The following is a 21,906-nucleotide window of genomic DNA, read 5'->3' as shown; positions in this document are numbered from 1 at the left end:
TGATGGATGATTTTTCTTCAAGTTCTGTACTTTTTAAATTTATAAAAACAAAGCATTTATAGTCAAGGAAAAAAGTTGTAAATAATAAATAAATTAGCAAACACACCTGCAAGATGTCAAGGAGCTGTATCCCTCCCTGCCCTTGTTCATGCATTTCTCTTAGTCTGGAATGTCCTTCCCTTCCTTGTCAATGCATTAACGTCTTACTTATTTTGCAGGGTCCAGCTCAAATGCAGCCTCTTCTTGATCCCATCTCAAGCTGATTCCTTGTCTATTGTCTCTCTTCCTCACTAGAGTGTAAACCCCATGAAGGCAAAGGACCTTGTCTGTCTTTTCACTGTCTTATCCCCAAGATCTAAAAGGGTGTCTAGCACGTAAGAAAAACCCATAAAAGTTTTTTTCAGTGAATAAATGAATATACCCACATTCAATTCCTAATATCCATCTCTGTCTATCCCATCCTGCCTTCTGCCTCAAACTATGGCAGCTGTTTGTCTCTCTCTCTTCTACACTGGCCTACTTGAAAAACTTATTTCTGTGGCCCCCATAGCACAGAGCTTAGTACATAATAGACCTCAGTAAATAAATGTTTGCTGTCAACTTCAAGGCAAGGAATCAGGATGCAAAGGGCTACATCTCACCCCCTTCTCTGGGGAATGAGCTGCATTGTCAGGAACTGATTACAATTTGATGCTCCCTGGGGAAGGAGAACTGCGCCTAACCACCCAGGATGGGGAGTTATGAGATGAAATAGCTTATGGAGGTTGTCCCAGTGCCCCAGAGTTGCTGCTTTATAAGGAAGGAGAATACAAAAGCACAACAAAATCTACTAAAGCTAAATTTTGAAAGGTAAAGATGACTTTCCCCTTGGATTCAACCAAGTGGCTGCTCTCACCTGAGCATTCTTCCCAGGCAGCAGAATTACTCCTTGTAGCTATCAGGGGGAACATCTGCATTTCTTCCATCCTCCCCTTCAAACTTTGAGACCAGCATTTTGTTTGTGGAATCACTACCTATATTGTTGGAGATGAGGGGATAATGGACAACAGGAGGCAGATCTGGAGAGGCTGAATGATGGGCATCTTGGGCTCCAGAGCTGAAGACGCAGATTCAAACCCTGCCTCTGCTCTGCCTGGCTGTGGGTCATTAGGCAGGTAACTTAAATATCCTGACCCTTAGTCTCTAAGATGGGAATGGTGATGATAATGGAATTCACCCAGAGGATGTCAAGAAAATTAGATATAAAACACTTAACACAAAACTTGTAGGATAAAACCTAGAGGTAAATCTTCATGACCTTGGATTTGGCAATGGATTGTTAGATACGACCACAAAACCACCAGCTACAGAAGGAAAAATGGATAGGTTGGACTTCATGAAAATTAAAAACTTTTCTGCACTAAAGGACAGCTTCAGACTGGGAGAAAATATTTGCAAATCATATATCTGATAAGTCTAGTATTCAGAATATATAAAAAGCTCAATGATAAAAAAAAGACCTGATTAAAATAAATAAACCAATTAAAAAGTGAGCAAAGGACTTGATTAGACATTTCTCCAAAGAAGATATACAAATAGCCCAGAAGCACATGGAAAGATGCTTAACATCGTTAGTCATTAGGGAAAAACAAGTCAAAACCACCATGAAATACCACTTCACACACTAGGATGGCTACAATTTTTTAAAAATTGAAAATAACAAGTGTTTCTGAGGATATGAGGAAATTAGAACCTTCCTATAATGCTGGTGGGAATGTAAAATGGTGCAACCACTGCAGAAAACAGTTGTTGGTATTTCAAAAAGCTAAACATAGAATTACCATATGAACCAGGAATTTTACTTCTAGGAGTACACCCAAAAGAATTGAAAACAAGTGTTTAAAAAATGTGGGCATGAATGTTCATAGCAGCAGTATTCATTGTAGCCAAAAAGTGCAAACAACCGAAATGTCTATCAACAGATTAATGGATAAACAAAGTATGGTATATCCATACAATGGAATATTATTCAGCAATAAAAAGAAGTGAAGTACTGATAAATGCCACAACATGGATGAGCTCTGAAAACATTATGCTAAGTGAAAGAAGCCAGGCATAAAGTCATATATTATACGATTTCATTTCTATGAAATCCAGCATAGGCAAATCCGTGAGAAACAAAAGTAGGTTAGTTGTTGCCAGGGGCAAAGGAGAGGGCAGGAATGGCAACTGACTGCTTAATGGACATGAGGTTCCTTTTGGGATGATGAAAATGTCTTGGAACCACTTAGAAGTGATGGCTACACAGCATTATGAAAGTACTAAGTGTCACTGAATAAAAAACGTTTCGGCTGGGCACAGTGGCTCACGCCTGTAATCCCAGAACTTTGAGAGGCCAAGATGGGTGGATCACCTGATGTCAGGAGTTCAAGACCAGCCTGGCCACATGGTGAAACCCCATCTTTACTAAAATTACAAGAATTAGCCAGGAGTGGTGGCGTGTGCCTGTAATCCCAGCTACTCAGAAGGCTGAGGCAGGAGAGTCACTTGCACCCAGGAGGCGGAGGTTGCAGTGAGCTGAGATCGCACCATTGCACTCCAGCCTGAGCAACAAGAGTGAGACTCCGTCTCAAAAAAGAAAAAAAAAAAAGCTTAATTTTATGTTATGTCAATTTTACTTTCATTAAAAAGAAACATGTAGCTCAGAAAAGCAGTCAGTAAATGGTGCCTTTACAACTACTTATTATGATTATATTCCCTTCCCACTGGAGATCAGCTTTTCCCAAAGGCTGAATGGTAAGATATGTTAGGAGGTCCCACAACAGGAAGTGCAGAGATGGAAGGATGAAGGAGGAGCGGGGAGACTGTGGCAGGTTTGGTCTTTCCCAACCCTCTAAGCGCTCACTGTGTTAGGGACATCCTGTGTGGATGAGTAGACTGGCAGGTAGAACCATCTGCCCCCTGCTGCCTGGGGCAGGACCACAGGACAACACTGGCAGACACAGGGGTGCAGATAGGAAGATGCTTTTTTGGCACAAGCCATGGACTTAGGTAGTATGGCCTGCGCCTCCCACTGCCTGGCAACACAGCCAGCTCACCCAGGCTGCTGTCTTCTGGGTGTCAGTTGCACAGTTGAACACTCCTGACAATGTGCTCCATGGCTTCAGTCAGGGTTCAGGGTCCGTGTCTCCAAACTCTAAGATCAGGGACTGGAAGAGGCCTGAAAGCCCTCCATCCCTTCTTATTTGGCAGATGGGGAAACTGAGTCTTGGGGATGTGGCATCAGCTTGCCATATTCCTTGCTCAGCCACCCTTCTCTGCAATAGAGACTGGAATTTTGGTCATCCCTTTGCTGTAGTACTCTATCTGCAACCTTTTGGTTTTAATAGTTTATATCTTGACAAAACGACTTGACCTGGGGCAAAAGATTAAACAGGAAGCTCGGGAGTGTTCATTTTGGGGAAACAGCATGGCTTTTGAGGAAGAGCAAGAAAGCTTGGACAGCCCAGGGCAACCCCATCTTGTTAATAATAATAATGACTTCCATGTTTTTAAGGTAGTTACATGGTGGTCAGCACATAGATGCCAGAACCAGTCTGTCTGAGTTTGAACTCTAACTCTCCACTCATAAGCTGCATGACTTTGGTTAAAAGGCTTAATCTCTCTATGCCTCATTTTCTTCATCTGTAAAATGGGAATCATAGTGGTATATATAAAAGCTTCCAGAATTTTGCCCAGCACATGGTAGGGACTTGATAAACGACAGTGATTATAATTCCTATTGCTGATATTAATTAGTATAATTACCTGGGGAAACCTATATGAATATGCTGACATTTGCCAAGGACCACTTTCCAGAAGCAACAAACTGCAGAACCAACAGGGTCAACAGCATGCCTTTTGAAAAACTGGCCACAAATTGCATTTTTACAAAATCTAATTTTCTCATTAACCTCTTATTTGGGAAATGCTTTGTCTTTGAAATCATGTGAGGACTCCGTCTTGGCTTGGCAGGTACTCCTCTGGCTTTCAGGCGTGAGCTTGCTGTTTCCTTTGCCTGGAACATTCTTACCTCCCACCTCCACCCAGACATCTGTGTGGCTGCCTTTAGCACTTCCAGCACTTCCTTTCCCAGAAGTCACCTTCTCAGTGAGCCCATCCCTGGGCACCCTGCTCAAAATCTCAGCTACCCTGCCCCTACACTTCATACCTGTCTTCTCAGCTTTGCCTTTTTCTTCTTGGCACCTTGTCTGACATACCATAGTATTTATTTTGTTGGTTACCCACTCCCAACTGGAAGGTCTTTGAGGTCAGGGATTTTGACCATTTTGTTCATGATGTTTCTCCAGCGCTCAGCACACATCTGAGCTCACAGTATGGACTCAATGACTGTGGCATGTATTAGTATATAGGTGGGAAGGAGGATTTCCTGGTGGGTTCTGATTTTAGAATTCACCTGGTACAGCTGAGCTTCACTGAGCTGCTACCCTGTGCCAGCTGTGGGCAGTGCCTGACATCTGCCATTTCACTTCATCTTCACAGAAGCCTTATGAACGGGAAAGCTAGGGCTTAGAGAGATTAAGAAACTGATCTGGTCACCAGCTTATAGGTGGTAGAGCCTGAGGACTGTGCTTTCTTGTCCTAGACAGAAAGTGCCGTCTTTGCCCTCCCCTGTACGCAGCCTGTCAGGGAGGCCTCCCTGGGTGGTTTCTGAGCTGGCTGCTTTGCAGGGCTAGAAGACCCATCCCTCCTCACCTGTCTGTGTCTGTGGGCGGCTCTTGGCAAGGGCGCTGTGTCAGGCGGCCCAAGTGCTTTCAGCACTTGGGGGTGGCAAGCCAATTAACTGGCCTGCTGAGCAGTTGGTGGATGACTGGGGATTGTCTGAAGTCTGCCTAGAACCATGGCCTGGGGCAGGGCTCCTTCCAGCAACTTCCCTGGAGAGCTGGCTGCAGGGCAGGGCCAAACCAGCCATCATAATAGGGTGAAGGACATTTTCTATCAAAAGAGGATGTTGGACAAGAGTTGGAAAGACCCAAGTTCTGATCCTGGCTTTGCCACTAGCTAGTTGTATAAAACCGAGCAAGTTCCTGAGCATTCCTAGTTCTCCCTGCTTACGAAATGTCAGCAGTGATCATGCTTACCTCCCAAACTTATTGGGAAAATATATGCAATGTGATTAGCCCAGGTGCAAGAATAAATGTTAGATATTTTTATTATCTACAGCCCCCCTCATCTGTAAAATGAGAAGTTTCTTTCAGTAACCACAGGCCTGGCACACAGTAGGTGCTCAATAAATGTTAATTCCCTCTCTTGTCCCTTATTCTTCCTTTAGCATCAGATTCCTGGCCTATGTTGTCCCTGGGGCTCCAACACTCCTGGCCCTGGCCTAGAGGTTTTCTGTGGGCTCATGGCTAATGAGCTATCTTCTCAGGGCAGTGGGGCTAAGTGCTGGGGTGGCCATTCTGGAGCCATTGTATTAGAAACCCCCTCTTTTTCCTTCTTTACTTCCTTCCTTCCATCCAATTTATTTTTACTGATCAACTATTAAGTGCCAAACATAGTGAATATAGCTGTGAGCAAGACAAGGTTCCTGCTACCATGGAGCATAGGTCCAGTTAGAATTAGGTAGAGAGAAAGGAAATGAACAACCATGCAAGAAAATAAACCCTTTAAAAAGTAGAAAATAGAATGGTAGAATAGAAAGTGATGAGTGTGGGGAGAATAGCAAAGCCACCTTAGATGGAGAGTCAGGGAAGTCATCACAAAGGAAACAACATTTGAAGCAGGACTTGAAAGGTCAGAACAGGTCAACCATACTCAATTGGGCGAAAGGGTTTCCTGCTGAGGGAACAGCACAGGCGAAGGTCGTGAGGAGGGTTGGAGCTTAGCTGGTGCCCCTGTACTTCCTAATGGGAAGTGCCCAGTAAAGACACAGCTTTGCACTTTCAGTCCAGGCAAAGCAATCAGCCTGCATCTTCAAAGGTTGGCTGCACTTAAGATCCGGGGTGCTGTCAGGATGTTCTTTTTGCAGTTAATTTGCTGCAACTGGCAGAAGTTAATCATGTCCACATTCCTCAAGGCCCCTGCCAAAGCTGGCCCTTCTCACAGATGCTGGTTTAAATTAGAGGGGTTGTTTGTGGAAGACTAGATTTAGCAGTGATTAACCCCAAACTGGTCCTATTGCCTTGCCCTCCTGATGGGCAGGTGGAAGCATGCTGGGCAAGGCTGGCATCTAGCACAGGCGGTAGATGCTTGCTCTTGCCATCGCAATGAGAAAGAAGCCCATCAGCTCTCCTCCTAAGCCTGCCTGGGCTCCTACAGCAGCCAGAATGCCAGTCAGACCCACTGTTTTCCCATCCAAGGTACTCCACACCTGGCCCTCGCCTTGCTCCTGCCTCTTCCTTGCTGTGCACACTCCTGCTCCACCGCACACCTTTGCCTGCCTTGTCTCTGTACCCTCAGGAGAAGCTCTACTCATTTTTCCAGACTGTGCTCAGATTCTACCCCCCTATACAAGTTCCTCCTTGGACACCCCTGGGGAAATTCACCTTTTCTTCCCCATTCTTCTAGTTTCTCTTTGCACATAAGCCCTTTAAGGCATCGGTCATCATCTTTATTGTGTTAGGAAGACTGAGTTCCAATTAAAGTGGGAGCTCCTGATGGCCAGGGATCCACGTCATTCATCTCTGCAGCTACAGGGCCTAGCGTGAGCTTTGGCATCTCATTCATTCAGTCATTCATTCAGCAAATGTGTTTTGAAGGTCACTGTAGCAGGCACTACGAGAGGTAAGGGAGTCACAGCCGTGGACAAGGTGTGTTCCCTGGTTTTAAGTTGCTCCTAGCAAAGAGGCCATTGTAACACAGAGGGCTGAGCAGATTATGGTGTGGACTCTAATAAGAGATGCCCAGTGGAGCCTGGGGTGGTTCAGGATGGCTTCTTTAAGTCATACAGAATGAGGAAGCTGAGGCTCAAAGGAGTGAAATGACTGGCCCAAGATCTCACATCTAGTATATGGTGGAGAAAGTGCTCAAATCCAGGCCTAAGTGCCCTTTGCACACAGCCATTTGTGGAATGGGTCCTCCTCTGTCTACACTCCCCATTCCAAGCTAGCACACTCCTTTCTGATCCTCAGCCACAAAATAAACAGGTGAGGAATCAGACCCACTTGGCCAGAGACTGGGCAGCCTTGCCACATTCTAATGCAAAAACCTGTTTTCAAGCTACTTCAAACTTTTGAAGGTTCTTGAAGTCACAGAGAGGCTCTCAGCCGAATCCAAGGCAAGTGAACAGATTTCCCATCTGCAGGGTATTTTGAAACAGCTTGCTTCTTACTAATGTTTTATTTGTTTGTTTTTCTATTACAAAAATAATGCATACTAATTGTAGAGAATTTGGGGAGAAAGACAAATCACCCATAATTCCACCACCCAGAAATAACCATTGTTACTATTTTGGTATATTGAGATAGTTATTTGGGGATATTACTTAGAAATTGCTATAATATATAATTGCTGTTTATTAATTTATGCAAATACATGAATATGATTTAGCTCGTTGTAAAACTTACACATTCCAGTGCCTGGAAATTTCAAAGATCTTCTGCTCCCAAAGAGAGCTCTTAAACCTAACTCTGTATGGTCCTTTTCATGTGAATAACATATATCTGTTTCCGTCCCTGTCTTCTCTACCAGTCTGTGTGCTTCAGAAGGGAACCCTGAGCCTTTCTCATCATTCCCTCTTTAGTACACAGTGCATAGCAGACACACAGCACTGGATGGAATGGATGCATCTGTGGCCCGGGAAGGAGTCCTGGGGTCCTTCCATTTGGCTGTCTTAGGGTGAGTGGTGCTGGGTATATATTTCTAAGGACAGTTTCCCCTTCTCTACTGTGTTCACTAAGGAATTAAAGTATCTTACAGCAGGAATTTGTCTTTTTCATCAAGGAATCCCTCGGTGCCAGGAAGTGCCTTGCACAAAGAAAGCCCTCAATCCATGTTTGTAAAAGGCTGAATGACCTGAATAATGCCACTGTTTGGTAAATAGTGTGCATGGATTATCACCACAGCCATATGACGTGGGTCTAACCGTATCTTTATTTATCACATGAGGAAACTGAGGCTCAGAGAGGTTAAGCAGCTTGTCCAATGTCGGTGTGTTGCTAACTGGCAAAAGCTGAATGTGTGGTCAGCCTCCATCAGTGTTCTGTTTGCTTCCTTCATGGTGCTGCTTTTCAGATACCTGTCCTCAGATACCCACCTGGCGAAGGAACCTGTTGGCTCGCACCCCTTCACTTTTCTAAGGCTGGGTGAAATACCACAAAGGTGGGGCCACTGACAGGGAAGATCTGCCACAAGGGCACAGCCATCCGTGTGAGCCACCTGGCCTCTGGGCCCTGACCCGGCTCCTCCTGGGCCCCCTAGATGCGCAGTGTAGCCACTTCTCCCTCTGTGTCCTTCACCACCTATCTTTTTCACAGCTCTGTTTCCCCTCTTGTCAGCAGATCTCTCAACAAAATGTTTTCCATCACTGCTGCCTATTTTTAGCCCCTTTATCAGAGTTATTTCCTTTGGTAAATAGCTTCCTGGCATAGGGCGAGCAGCCTAACTCGGGCGCCAGCAAGCGCTGTGTGGATGGGGGTGTGGGTTGGGTGGGCATCTGGGGTGAGAGGGAAGAATAGAGGAGCCATGGACCAGGCCCCACCTTTGGGGGCTACTTTCTGTTCCAATGGTGGCAGCAGCAGCAGGAGCAAGATGCTCATTCATTCCATTTCAATTCGTTAAAACCATTCTTTGAGAAGGCAGCATGTGCACAGGCCTCGGAAGCAGACAATCAGCGACAGGCGCCCAAAATAGACTCAAAATCAGCAGCATTTTGTTTTGCTCAAGGCTTTTCATGCCTGCAAGGGGAGGAAAGAAAGGATCCAGAGCATTTTCTGCTTCCAAACACACATCTATTTTACAATAAGACAAATGACTCGTATTCCTGCTATTAAATCCAGCAGCGTCCCCTCCCCACCACCCCTTCTCTGAAGCCCTCGCCAGCATTTCCTTTTGTGGCTGTAAGAGAAGCAAATAGCAGTTCACGCATCTCCAGTGCAGAGTGCCTCTGCCTCCTCCAGCTCTGCCTGCGAGCTGGGCTTTTACAAGCTGAGATTTTCATAAATTAATGCTGCGTGTGCTGCTGTAGCTGCTGTAACGGCTTTCCAGAAGGTGCCGTGAGCCAGGCCCTGCTGGAGAGAAATGAGCCAGTGATTTGCTAGTGGAAGGCTTTTGGCCCCAGTCAGAGGTTAAGCCAGGCAGTTGCAGACGTCCTGGGCTGCTCTCTGAGTGCAGCCTGATGTCATTGAGCCTTTAGAAGGGACATCGACTTGGGAGATTCCCTGGTGATCAAGGAGGCCACTTATGCAGGGGGCGAGTCCCAGTGGGAGAGCGGGATGCCTAGACTCCAGTCCTGGCCCTGCCCTGTGGTGACATTGTGACATTATCCAGCCACCATCCACTGGAGATCAGTTCTTCCTAGTATATACTCTGAGTACAGTAACACCTCCCATTTGTAGTACTTACAAAATGGGAATCTAACACTTATGTGTGAAATATGTTGACCATCTAGGTCAGGGGTCTGCATACTTAGGCTCGTGTGCCAAATCTGGCCATAGCATTGATAATACATTATCTATGGCTGTTTTTTGCACTACAGGGCAGGGTTGAGTAGTTGCCATGCAGAGTGGATGGCCCTAAAACCTAAAATATCTACCCTCTGGCTCTCGACAGGAAAAGTTTGCTGCCTTTGGTCTAAGTAGTGAGTCCCAGGAGAGCAGAAACCCCTCTGAGAGGTTTAGGGACACGTTCACACACCCAAGATTACTCAGCTAGTAAGTGGCCTAAATGTCAATGTGTGTGTGTGTGTGTAAGTTTCCACATCCAGGACTATCAGGGAAGTGATCAGTGGAATGTATACAGGTAGAGCCAGAATTTGACAAAAAAGAAAACGCTCCCAAAAATAAAAGCTATATGATGAGTATGTAGGTGGGTAAGCTCAGTGCCTGACTTAATGTTTCTGAGCAAGGAATCTATTCAGGCAGACTCTCCACCACCTCTGAGCTGTGTGGCCTTGGGAAAGTTTTTAACCTCTCTAAGCCTCAGTTGTCTCAATTGTCAAATGGATATGATAAGACTTATTTTGCAGGACTATTATGAGAATTCAGCATGATAATTTAAGTACATGCTTAACATGGTTTCTGGCAAATATTAGGGATTCTCTCCCAGGCCTAGTTCCCTTCAGTGGTTCCCACTGCTAATGACAAGGCCTTCCTTGGTCTTCATCTATCTGCCCTTCATAACACAACTCAAGCAGCTGGACAGAGAGGAAGAAAGGGCCCTGACAGTCATGGGTGGCAACTGAGTATAGAGGTTGAAGTGTTTTAGAATCACTAGACCTAAGTTCAAACCTTGACCCTACTACTCACTGAGCCACATCACCTTGAGTATGTTGATTTACCTTTCCAAGCCTTGCTTTTCTCTTCTGGAAGATGGGAAGGAAATACACACTTTGTTGTAAGGCAATAATAAAGAGTAAGTGCAATGATATGTGTTAAGCATTTAGAACAGAACCTGGAACTCAGTAAGGGTAAATAGTAAGCACCCAATAAATGTTAGTTGTTATTCCCCTCCTACATGACCTGGTCTAGGTAGATTCTAGCTTTTCTGGAATTTTCATGTGAATGATTGGCGTTGAGCATCTCTAGACCCCTCTTGGACCCTACCTTGGAGACAGGAGTCTCTGAGAAGGCTCCTGTCTATCCTGTCTCACTTAAGTGGAAAGTACTATAAAACCCAGAGGTCCAGCACATTAAACAAGCCCAGCTATGATCCTGGCATGGGGACCAAACAATATCTTTGAAAATATGTGTTTTCCTAGATAAAACCTCTAATTGGACAATTGTATCTTTTGGCCTTATGCAGACTTTATGACTTTGAAAGCTGTTAAACGGAAAGCTCTATGAATGGGATATATTTATTTCTGTGGCACTCTGACTCGTGCTGTTGACCTGACCGGGGGGTGGGGCTTCCAGGACTTGCTAATTTCCCTTTGCCAGGTGGTTGTTACTGTGCCTGCACCCTTGGAGAGCCACAGCCAGTTGTCACTGAAACCCAGACGAAGGGCTTCTGGCTGCCTAAAAGATTGTCCTATACCCAGACTGATTTCCCAGGAACAGAACATGGTGCTTGGGAATTTCTCTGGGAAGCATCACATTTTTCTTTAAAAGACTGAAAGTTCATTTTATCAGGGCTTTTTAGTCCTCATAGAAAACTCTTACAGTCTGGGTTAAAAGCACCTGACTTCAAGGGTGGATTCATGGCTGATGAACACTTCCTTTGGGTACCCAATTCCAAGAACTCTTCTGAAAGTAAGCAACAGAGCTACAAAGACATTTCCAGACTAAAATCACAATGACACTGACTGCACACAGAAAATGTGCTAATTAGGATAACACAAGCTTCCATAACAAGAAGGTACCACAATGTGTAAAGGCACAAACACAATAGAAATTTAGTTCTCATTCACATTTTAGTCCAAGGCTAACATTTCTGGTCAGTGGATAGCTCTTCTGCACCCAATGATTCAGGAATCCAGGCTCGTTCCATCTTAAGGTTCCACTGTACTAAGCAAGAAAGAGTATAGATTATGGAGGCCAATTAGCTTCAGTAAGGGAAATGTGCCAAAATTGAGGCCATAAAAAATTAAATGTGATATGCAAATAGAGTGCCATTAGGTCTAGTACCTGGTCAACCATGAGGGCTGCCACTATCTTCATCTGCAAATCTCCTGCCCTTAGATCAGTGTCTAGCATATAATAGGTGCTTAGTAAATGTTTGTGAAAGAAATGAATGAATGAATATCCGACCAGTTCTATTCCTTTCTTCCCTGACTTGGGTCACCTGACAGAAAGGCCAAATTCCTGGTCAACTATTTCAGGCCATTTCAAAGGTACATCTGTTGGGCCCAGAGTCCAGTGGTTGGTCAAATGTTCCTCCTCCTGCTCCCACAAAATCCTGAATTACTCATCCATTTTACAAATTGCTTTTATTAAAGAGAAATTTAAAATTATATAAATTTGGGAGTATCCAAAACAATCTGGTATATGGGTGTTTTGCCCAAAGATCTCTGATTAGAGGTTCCCTTAGAGGGCATCTAGGCCCAGAGCTGCAAAAATGACCCAGTTCATGAGCCAACCCACTTGGCAGTGGCTTCCTGGAGATGAATTCTGAAGGCAAGCATGCTGTGATTGATTAGTAATGTCTACCATAGGCAGAGAAAAGGAAAATGATAAGCAAAGTCCTGTGTAACCTGCTAGACCCTATCAAGTCTAAGATCCTCATATGTATAAGGCTGAGGTTCAAAGAGAAGAAGTGGTACACAACTACCACTGGAGACATAGGTTGGAGGGCCTAGGAGGTCATTGGAGGCAGAATGAAAAAGGATAGAAAATGGTGGAAGTTCTGCTGGAAAATTCTCTTACAAATAGAGAATTTGAGAGAGCTAACTGCTAGGAACTAGCCAACGATTGTAGCTACCTCTAAGAAAAAAGAAAGGAGTCAGAGCATGGGGTGTGATGTGGTTTGGAATCTTGCTGGGCTTGGTCAGCCTCATTTGTGCCAGGTTAGGGGGGGAAAAAGAAGCCTGCTGTCCTTGCCCATGTTTCTTTCCATATATCATAAGGTAGTTTCGTGAACCCAGTGGGCAATAGGTAGATGGCTGGGACTCTCCTAGGCCTCTGGGATGCCTCCCATAGAGATCTGGGCACAGAGGGCACCGTCCAGTCCCAGAGCACCATGACTCACCATACCTGGTGCTTCCTCTGTGCCTCCTCTGTGCTGGCTGCTGGGGGTCCAGAGACATTGAATCATGGCCCTCAACCCAGGTGAGCTCACAGTCTAGAAAGAGACAGAGAAGTCTTCTGTTTCTTGAATCCTAAGATGATATTGGTTACAAAACAGTTTATCAGTTTAATGACAGAATTTTAGGAAGACAAAAAAGCAAACAAAAAAACAACCGACCAACCAACCAAACAAAAAAAATCTCCCAGCTTAACCCGAGGCAGATTGTAGGAGCTATCCTGATTTTACCAAAGGAAAAATGGGACCACCTACATGATTTTTAATCAAAGAAATAAATTCAATCAGTGGTTACAATACAGAGTGATCTGTGCTGTGATGTGGAGAGTGCTGGGGAAGGTGTGGTTGATTCTGCCTTGGAAGGAAGGTCAGGAAGGTCAGGGCCCTGGAAAAAGGACATTTGAGGAGGAGTATGCCAGGCTGACAAAGCGGGAAAGGGATTCCCAGCAGTGGGAATGGCATGGTCAAAGGAACAGGGCATATCCATATCCACAATAGCAAAAGCATGTGTAGGTGAGCCTGGATAGACAGACAGACAGACAGCATGCAAATGGCGAAGGGCCTCTACGTATCTAGAGCAGCCATTGGGAAGTGAGGCTCCGGCCAAGAGAGAGCCATAGCAGCTTTCAGAACGGGGGCCCAGAAGCCGATCAGCCATCACAGCTCTATCTCCTTCAGCTGCTCCCAGTGTGGGACCACAGATGCTTGATAACCAAGGGATGGTCTATTTAAAGCCACCTGTAAGTTGGTTCGAGAAGGCACACTGTAGGGTAGAGAAGGAGAGAGGGAAGGGGAATGTCAGGAGGAAGAAGCATGCGAGAGGGCTCAGGAGGCGGGATTCCAGCCTAGGCTCAGCCCTGAGCTCACTGTAGGGCCTGGGGCAAGTTCCTGCCTCTCTCTGTGCCTCAATTTCCTCAGTCTCAGTCTCACGCAGTGGTGAATTGTGTAGGCTCAGGAACCAGGTGTGTGGGTCCCAAGCTAGGCTTCCTCACTTGTGATCTGCAAGCATTGGTCAAATTACTTAACCACTGTGCCGACGTTTTCTCCTCTGTAAAACTGAGATAATAATAGTACCTACCTTTTAGAGTTGCTGCGAGGATTAGATGAGGTAATGCATGTAAAGCATTTATAGCGGTGCCTGGCACACACTAAACACTCAAAATCAGCTATTTTTAAAATTATGATATGATGATGGTGTTGGACTAGCTTAGTGGGTTTTAAACCTTAAACCTTGGAACCTTTCTCCTAACATATTTGGAACTTCAGTGGGTGAAAAAGGTCACATTGAGCTCTTTTGGTTGGAAGGTGGAGACTCTGAGCCTTGCCACTTTAGCATCCCCCTTACCCAGGCCTGCCTCCCAGCTCCCCGCACCCCAGGCATCTCTGCAGAACCTTTAAGCTCCAGGAAACCCAGATTGAAAGCAATTATCCCAGAGGATCTCTGAAGTCCTTTTCAGTTGCTCCTTTTATCCAATTCTTGCTTCAGACACTTGAGTTTATATCTGGAAGAGCTTTCTTTGATAGCTCAAAATCCATTTTCCAAAAGCATCAACTGAACCAGGCCCTGGGGGACAGTGTGGTAAAGGCAAACCAAGGCAGATATGGAGAGATGAGGAAGGTATTTGAGCAACAATCCTGACTGCAAAAACCCACAAACAACCAAATACCACCATTATGGTTTTTACTTTAAGTCAATACATTTTTATTTAAGGAATTTTACATGTGATTCATTCCACTGTCCATCAGGGTCACCTTAGTTCTTCCAAATCTTGAGTCAAGATTTATCTTCAAGATAGGCCTTTCTAGAGATTCATGCTTAATCCACAGTCGTTCTGTCCATCTTAGTTGGGCTTCTTTTATCTCCACTTGAATACAGACATACTGATGAAATACTTTAAAAACTTCCTACCCAGAATCTTTAGGGTCTAGTTCTTCAAATAATTCACTTTAGGGCCCTAGCAGTTGAATTGTGGAAAGCATATTGCTATTTTGGCTAATGAGCACAAATGTATTATTCTTTAATATTTTTCTAATGTTGAAGTTGTGTTGCATCCCATTTTCACTCGTGACCTTAGCAGAAATGTTACAGGTCTCATTGTCACCACTGTGATGTGTTTGCTGTGATGGAAACATACCTTGTTTCTCAATGTAGCCCCATTAACAATCTCGGGATGGCATGATCAACAGTGTCTATTCTCCTTGAGAATGGGGCATCACCTTCACAGTTGTTAGGATAAGCTATGCAGATGTGACTGCCTTCTTTCGTCACAGTCCAGGATAGTTTCTCATTCTTTTTTCTCGAGATGGTCAGGCGCTGTCATTGCCCTGTGTGCAATGTGCCATGGGTGTCTCTTCTCTACTTAGGAACTGTCTTATTTCCTCACCTCTAATCTGAGAATAGCAGATGACCAAAAAATCAATATTGGATCTATCAAAGGGAGCTGCGTATGGGCACCCCTATGTGGCCTGCTTCAAGCTGGATTCAATGATGACCCAAACAGATGTAGATCCTGACCATGCGGATGTTATTGTCTAGGGGGAAAGATCAATTAGTGTAAGTGTGATAGGGATCAGGACTTGAAAGATAAAATTCCAATATCCAGAACAACCATTGTGGGATCCTATAACCCACAAAAAGTAGGGGTTTGCCTTCAGGATCTACTAGGGCTGAGCCTTGGTAGGACCCTGAGAAACTTCATCTTGAGGTCCTGAAATGGAAGATCTCTTTGCTTCCTGGGACCCCAAGACCCACTGCAGAGTTCTGCCTGGCTTTTCAGCATATACAGAAAGCTGGCTGCTTGTTGTGTACACTGTTAGAATTTAACATGCACTTTAGACATTGGCCATTCAGCTTCCAAGGCAGGCTATGGAGGCCACAATGAGCAAAAGCTAAGGAAACAAGTCCAATCCACAGTTAAGTCCTGACACCTATCACACTTATTGATCTTCCCTCCCAGAATAGCATCTGCATGGCCAGCATCCACATATGTTTGGATCATCATTGAATCTAGCTTGAAGTAGGCCACATAGAGGTGCCCATATTCATCCCTTTGATTGATTCAATATTGATTTGTTGCTCATTCAGTGCCCATCTTCATTGACTATCCTCTGCTTGTCCTTCATCTGCATCTTCCTCTGATCACATGCCAGCTGCTTCAGCCACCTCGGGCTTGTCACTGTTCTCTAAGCACTCCCACTGCTTAATGATCAGGTTCTCTTTGCCTGGAATATCCTTTCCTGCATCACTGCCTTCTCCCACACCTACTAAGCTCCTACTCAATCCTCAAAACAATTCCAAATGCCACCTCCTCTAGGAAGCCTTCCTAGATCACCTCAGAATTTTTTATTCCTCCATTTCCTGTCCTCCCATAGAACTTACACAGTATGTGACATTCCACTTGAATATGAATTATATTTTTGTCATTGCTCCCATATGTTATAAAGCTTGATGTGGGCAAAGATTTTTATCTTACTGGTCTTCATACTTGAATGTTTGGGGGAAGTCCATGAACTTGGCCTTTTTAATTCCTAGGTCTTTCTGGGTATGCAAACTTAGACTATCTAATATGTCTGAGTTTCACTATTTCCACCTGTAAAATGGGCATTTTTTAAAAACTTGTGATAACAAGTTTATTGTGGGCATTAACTAAGATGACTTGTATGAAGTAATAATGAAAATAAAATAATAGTAATGAGAGCTGATATTGACTAAGTGTTCATTTAGCCACTGCTCTGCTCTTTACAAGTAGGTCATTTAAAACATTTTTTAAAATTTTGAAATAATGATAGATTTGCAGGAAGTTGCAAAGATGGTACTGAGAGATCCCATGTAAAGATAGAACTGAGAGATCCCTTTCACCTGGTTTTCTCCAATGTTTACACGTTACATAACTATAGGACAGTTTCAGAACCAGGCAACTGACTGTGTGAGTATTGTTCTGTATCCTTTTCTCACTTGTGTAAATTTGTGAGAATCTTACACAATCACCACCACAATCAAGATACAGAACTCTCCCATCTCCACAAAGATCTCCCTTGTTCAGCCCCTTCAGAGTCATACCCACCCCTCTCCCTTCCGCCACCCCCAGCCCCTGACAACTAACTATTAATATGTTTTCTATCTGCAAAATGTTGTCATTTCAACAATGTTATCTAAGTGGAATGGCAAAGTATGTGACCTTTTAAGATTGGCTTTGAGATCCATTCAGGTTGTCTGTTTATAGTTCATTCCTCTGTTCCTGGTGAGTTCTGTTCCGTGGATGTGCCACCAATATACTACTGATATACACTGATATACCACTGATACATGACTGACAGACCATGGTTTAACCAGGAAAAGTATCTGGGTTGTTTCCAGTTTTTGGCTTTGACATATAAAGCAGCTATAAATATTTGTGTATAGATTTTTATTTGAATATAAGTCTTCATCTCACCAGGATAAATGCTTGGGGGTGCCATTGTTGAGTTACATGTTTAGTATATGTTTAGTGTTTTAAGAAGGAAGTCAAACTGTTTCTGAGAGTGGCTGTACCATTTTACATTCCCACCAGCAATGTATGAGTGATTCAGTGTCTCTACATCTTTGCTGGAATTTGGTGTTGCCACTATTTTAATTTTATCTGTTCTAAAAGGTATGTAGTGACATCTTATCATGGTCTGACTTTCCATCTCCCTAATAGCTAGTGATGTTGAATATCTTTTCACTGTTTATTGGCCATCTGTATATTCTTTTCAGTAAAATGTCTCTACATGTCATTTACCCATCTTCTGGCTGGATTGTTTGTTTTTTAATGCGGAGTTTTTAGTATTCTTTATATATGCTAGATATGGGTCCTTTGCCAGCTGTGGTATTTGCACAATTAGTTCAATTAATCCTCATAACAACTCATGAAGAAGATACTAGGATTATCCCAATTTAATAGATGAGGAAGTTGGAGCACTGAGAGGTTAGCACTGCGTGTGGCACACAGCAGGTTTCCAGGGACACATCACAGTGAGTTTCATGCAGATGGAGCTCAGACCAAAGGTATAGTACCTCAAGGTACTTTGGTGGAATGGTGGGGCTGTTGGAGATAAGGAAGAGGAGCTGAAAGTGAAGGCCAGCAATGAGTAGAGGGACTTCATACCAGGCCATCAGCCCATTTAACAGGTTGAGGAGTTGAGGCACAAGCACTAGAACAGATTGCTATCTGTCTGTTTCATTAAGTTTCTGTAAGTTTCACTAAGTCTGTGAAAATTGTGTCTCTTTTCAACCTTTCTCCTGTGCTGCAAGGTTTGATGGTAGCGGGCTGGTTTCTACTTCAGGGCCTTTTTTTTTTTTTTTTTTTTTTTTTAAAGAAGGGATTTCTCCTGTGCGTTCTCTTTCCGGGGCACATGGAAGCAGGCTGCTGCTGCTGTCATGGAAAGCATAGGAACAGGCGTCAGGATACCAGGTGCTGGTCCCAGCATGGTAGTGAACAGTGTGGGAATTGAATGCAAATCATTTCTCTGGGTTTTCTATCTCCATATCTGTAAAATAGGAGTGACAACAGCAGCTAGCTGGCAGGGTGATTGTATAGATTAAACAGAGAGGAGAGGAGGAGAACAGGGGCGTTGGTAACACTCATGGGTTCAGAGTGGAACTCTTTCCTGTCTAACCATGTAAACCTGAGCAGTGTGCTTAACTTTTCTAAGCCTGTTTTCTTATCTGAAAAACAGGGACAATCACAGTTTCTACTTTATGGGCTTGGTGTGAGGATTAAATGAGATACTGCACATAAAGCACTTGCATAGATCCTCTCTCAGGATGAACATGATTAATAATAACTAACATCTATCAAGCACTTACTTTGTGTCAGAATCTGCTTAAGTTCATCAAAATTAGGATTAGACACCAAGACAAGGACTTAGGTGCAAGTTTATATGGGAGGGGATCCCAGGAAGCAATGTGAGAGAGCAGGGAAGTGAGCTGGGGAGGAGTCATTTTGGTGGGCAGTGGGGGCTCAGTCCCACTGGGCACCCTCTTAGAGACTGAGAAATGCACCTCAGAATCTCCACTGCGGTGTTTATCCACCATCTTCCAGTCCTCATTCGTGGAGGGTCATTCCTGGGGCATTCATTCCACCACACCTTTGACCTGCTCTGTGGTTGGGCTAAGCCTATAACCATGATGAGGAAGCATTCTCAGGAGAAAGACTCAGGAAGGCATTGGCACATACAAGGAACTGAACTATCTGTATGGGGCTTTGGGGTTGGCTGAGAGGAAATTGATGAATGCTAGTGGTGTCTGCTACACCACTTTAAGCACTTTATCATATTAACTCATTTACTTCATGTAACAACACTATGAAATGTTCTGTTATTATCCCCATTTTATAGATGAGGCAACTGAGACACAGAGGGGTTTTACAGCTTGACCAAGGTTCTCCAGTCAGTCTGATTTCAGAGCCTGCATTCTTTTTTTATTTTTTATTTTTTTTGAGACAGGATCTCACTCCGTTGCCCAGGCTGGAGTGCAATGGCACGACCATGACTCACTGCAGCCTCAACCACCCAAGTTCAAGTGATTCTCCCACCACAGAACCTCCCGAGTAGCTGGGACCACAGACACATACCACCATGGCGGCTAACTAAAAAAAAAAATTTTTTTTAGTGATGGGGTCTCACTATGTTGCCCAGGCTGGTCTCAAACACCTGGACTCAAGCAGTCCCCGTGCCTTGGTCTCCCAAAGTGCTGGGATTACAGGCATGAGCCACTATGACTGGCTGGAGCCGGCATTCTTTCGAGAAGTTGTGACCATAATTCTCAGTAAAAAAATATATTTTATATCACAATTCAGCTCCCAAACACATATACACTAAATAAATTAAAGATTCCTAAAACAATACTCATCTGTACCACGTGCAATACACTCTGAAATTTTCTGGTTTTTTTTTTTTTTTTTAATCACGTTATTTTAAAAATGGTGTTAGTCACCCACTAAATTGTTTTCATAACCCAGTAATGGGCTGCAACTCACGGTTTTGGAAAAAGACAGTGCTCTAAAATTCTCTTTTATAGGACAATGTTGATGTCATAAGGCTGGCACGGGGAATGATATGGGGTAGGTGCCCAGGGAAGGTTGGTTTCCTTGTGTGCCCTTTTTGGCAAACCAGAGCCTATGAGCTGCTACCTTCTAGGCTTGCATCCAGAGGCCTGGCTGGACCTAGCACGTTTCTTAAATCCTAGACTTGCCCCAGTGGAATCTGCTCAGCCTCCTCCCTGGGGATGGGCACCATCTTGGGCTGTGACCTTCAATTCACCGGCTCCCCAGAAGCCAGCTCCTCCTTGGGAGGTGAGGTTATACTCTGTCCCCACAACATTGTCATTTCCTTCCCCTGAGTCTCTCTGTGTGAGGATTGTTCCCCTAATCAGGATGGAGACGCAGTTCATTACAAGCTGGTGAGGCAACGGCTCTGTGCTCCAGGCCCGAGACAGGCTGTCTGGGAGCTTGGCCAGCCTCCCACTGCCCCGGACACCAGGGCAGTGGCCTCCGAGCAGAACCAACTCTCTGGGTTTGTCTGCCCCCTTCCCAAGGGACACAGGCAGACACACTGTTTGCTGAGACTTCCACAGCTTTCATTATTATAAAACCTCTGTCATGCTCAGACAATGAGTTTCAGCAAATGATAGCACTACTTCCGAGAGCGTCTGTAGAGCACCTAGAATAACAACTGGCCTTTATTGAGTTTTTACCATGCACCAAGCCCTGGGCTAAACGCCTCACCTGCAGGCTGTTCGTCTTTACAGCAGACCCAGTAGGTAGGTATAACTAATCCCCACTCTACAGATGCAGGAACAGAGGCACAGAATGTTTTGGTAGCTAAACAACTCATCAGGAGGTTAGAAGGTAGCCACACCTAGCTGGCCCCACTGACTCCACCGACTGCCTCTCTTTGCTGTGTTGCGTACAAGAATGTGACTCCAAGTTTTTCCTTCCTTCTGGATCCACCTCTGGCTTCACTCTGCTCAGCAGTCAGGTGAGTTTCCATAGGCGACTTTGTCTCTCTGAGCCAGGTTTCCTCATCTGTAAAACAGTGCCTAGTGGTACCTCCTTCCTCAGGCTGTTAGGAAGAGTAAATGAAATAATGTATATAAATGCATCTCCCGGAGATCCTAACACGTAAGAAGTGCTCAATAAATCTATGTATGAAAGAGTCGATTCAGCTGTTTTCCCACTGACTTGACAGTATCCCGCAGCCATTTCCCAGAGGCATGATGTCACCACCCAGAGGATAAAGCAGCCAATCTAGAAACCTCCATGTGTTCCTGGGCTTCTCATACTTGTGCTTTGTCTTGCCCCACTGCCCCATCTCACTGACTTCCCTGGGGCAGAAATCTCCAATATGACTAATATCTCTTGGAGGGCTATGAAGAAGCCATTTATTTCCTCCAACAACAGACCCCTCCACCCAGGACGAGGAGAATAGCCATGTGGTGGCTGCACAGCCTGGTGCAGAAATTCTCGTTAGCTGCAGTTTAATTACTGCCTGCCGTATAGGTTTTTAATAACAGTAAGTCCCAATTAGTTTCTTGTTACTTCAGAAATAATTACTGATGGTGGACCTTTGTCTCTGTTTTAATTCCAGCTTCATTCCCAAGCTGCGGAAGTCTAAACAAGTGGGCAATTTTAGCTGGAGGAGGTGGGGAGGATTGGGGATGCATGAGGAATGTCTGCAGAACTGCGAGTTTCACTGGGGTGCGTGTGTTTGCCTGCGATGAGTGGAGGAATGGCCGTGGCCATTTCTCACCTCTATAAAGAAAATCCTGGGCCCCTGTCTTGAGCTAAGGACAGGGATGGGGCCCTGCTCTCAAGGGCAGGTGGGTCTGGGACGTAGCATTCTCTGCACAGAGAGACCGCAGGGGAACTGGCCTCCAGTTATGAACCATGCCAATGGCACGCCCTTCCGCTGCCCTGGGGGCCAGGCCCCAGCTACTGACCAGTTCAGAGGCAGATGCCACCGCCCCCGACAGTGACAGGCACAGCCAGATGGAAGAGCAGCTTTCGGGAG

At 44.7% G+C, this 21,906-nt stretch overlaps 1 protein-coding gene and 1 non-coding gene across 2 annotated transcripts in view; one reads left to right on the top strand and one right to left on the bottom strand.

Moving 5' to 3' along the window:
- The window catches only part of NAV2 (neuron navigator 2), a 757,451-nt gene that overhangs the window by 219,656 nt on the left and 515,889 nt on the right, over positions 1-21,906 (top strand). The window lies entirely within an intron of this gene.
- Positions 14,955-15,089, bottom strand: LOC112607484. The gene has a single exon (XR_003115825.1). It is a non-coding gene; the product is annotated as a small nucleolar RNA SNORA1 (small nucleolar RNA).

Source organism: Theropithecus gelada, chromosome 14, assembly GCF_003255815.1.
Source record: "Theropithecus gelada isolate Dixy chromosome 14, Tgel_1.0, whole genome shotgun sequence".
Taxonomy (NCBI): Eukaryota; Metazoa; Chordata; class Mammalia; order Primates; family Cercopithecidae; genus Theropithecus; species Theropithecus gelada.
This window is presented reverse-complemented; position numbering and strand designations above follow the sequence as displayed.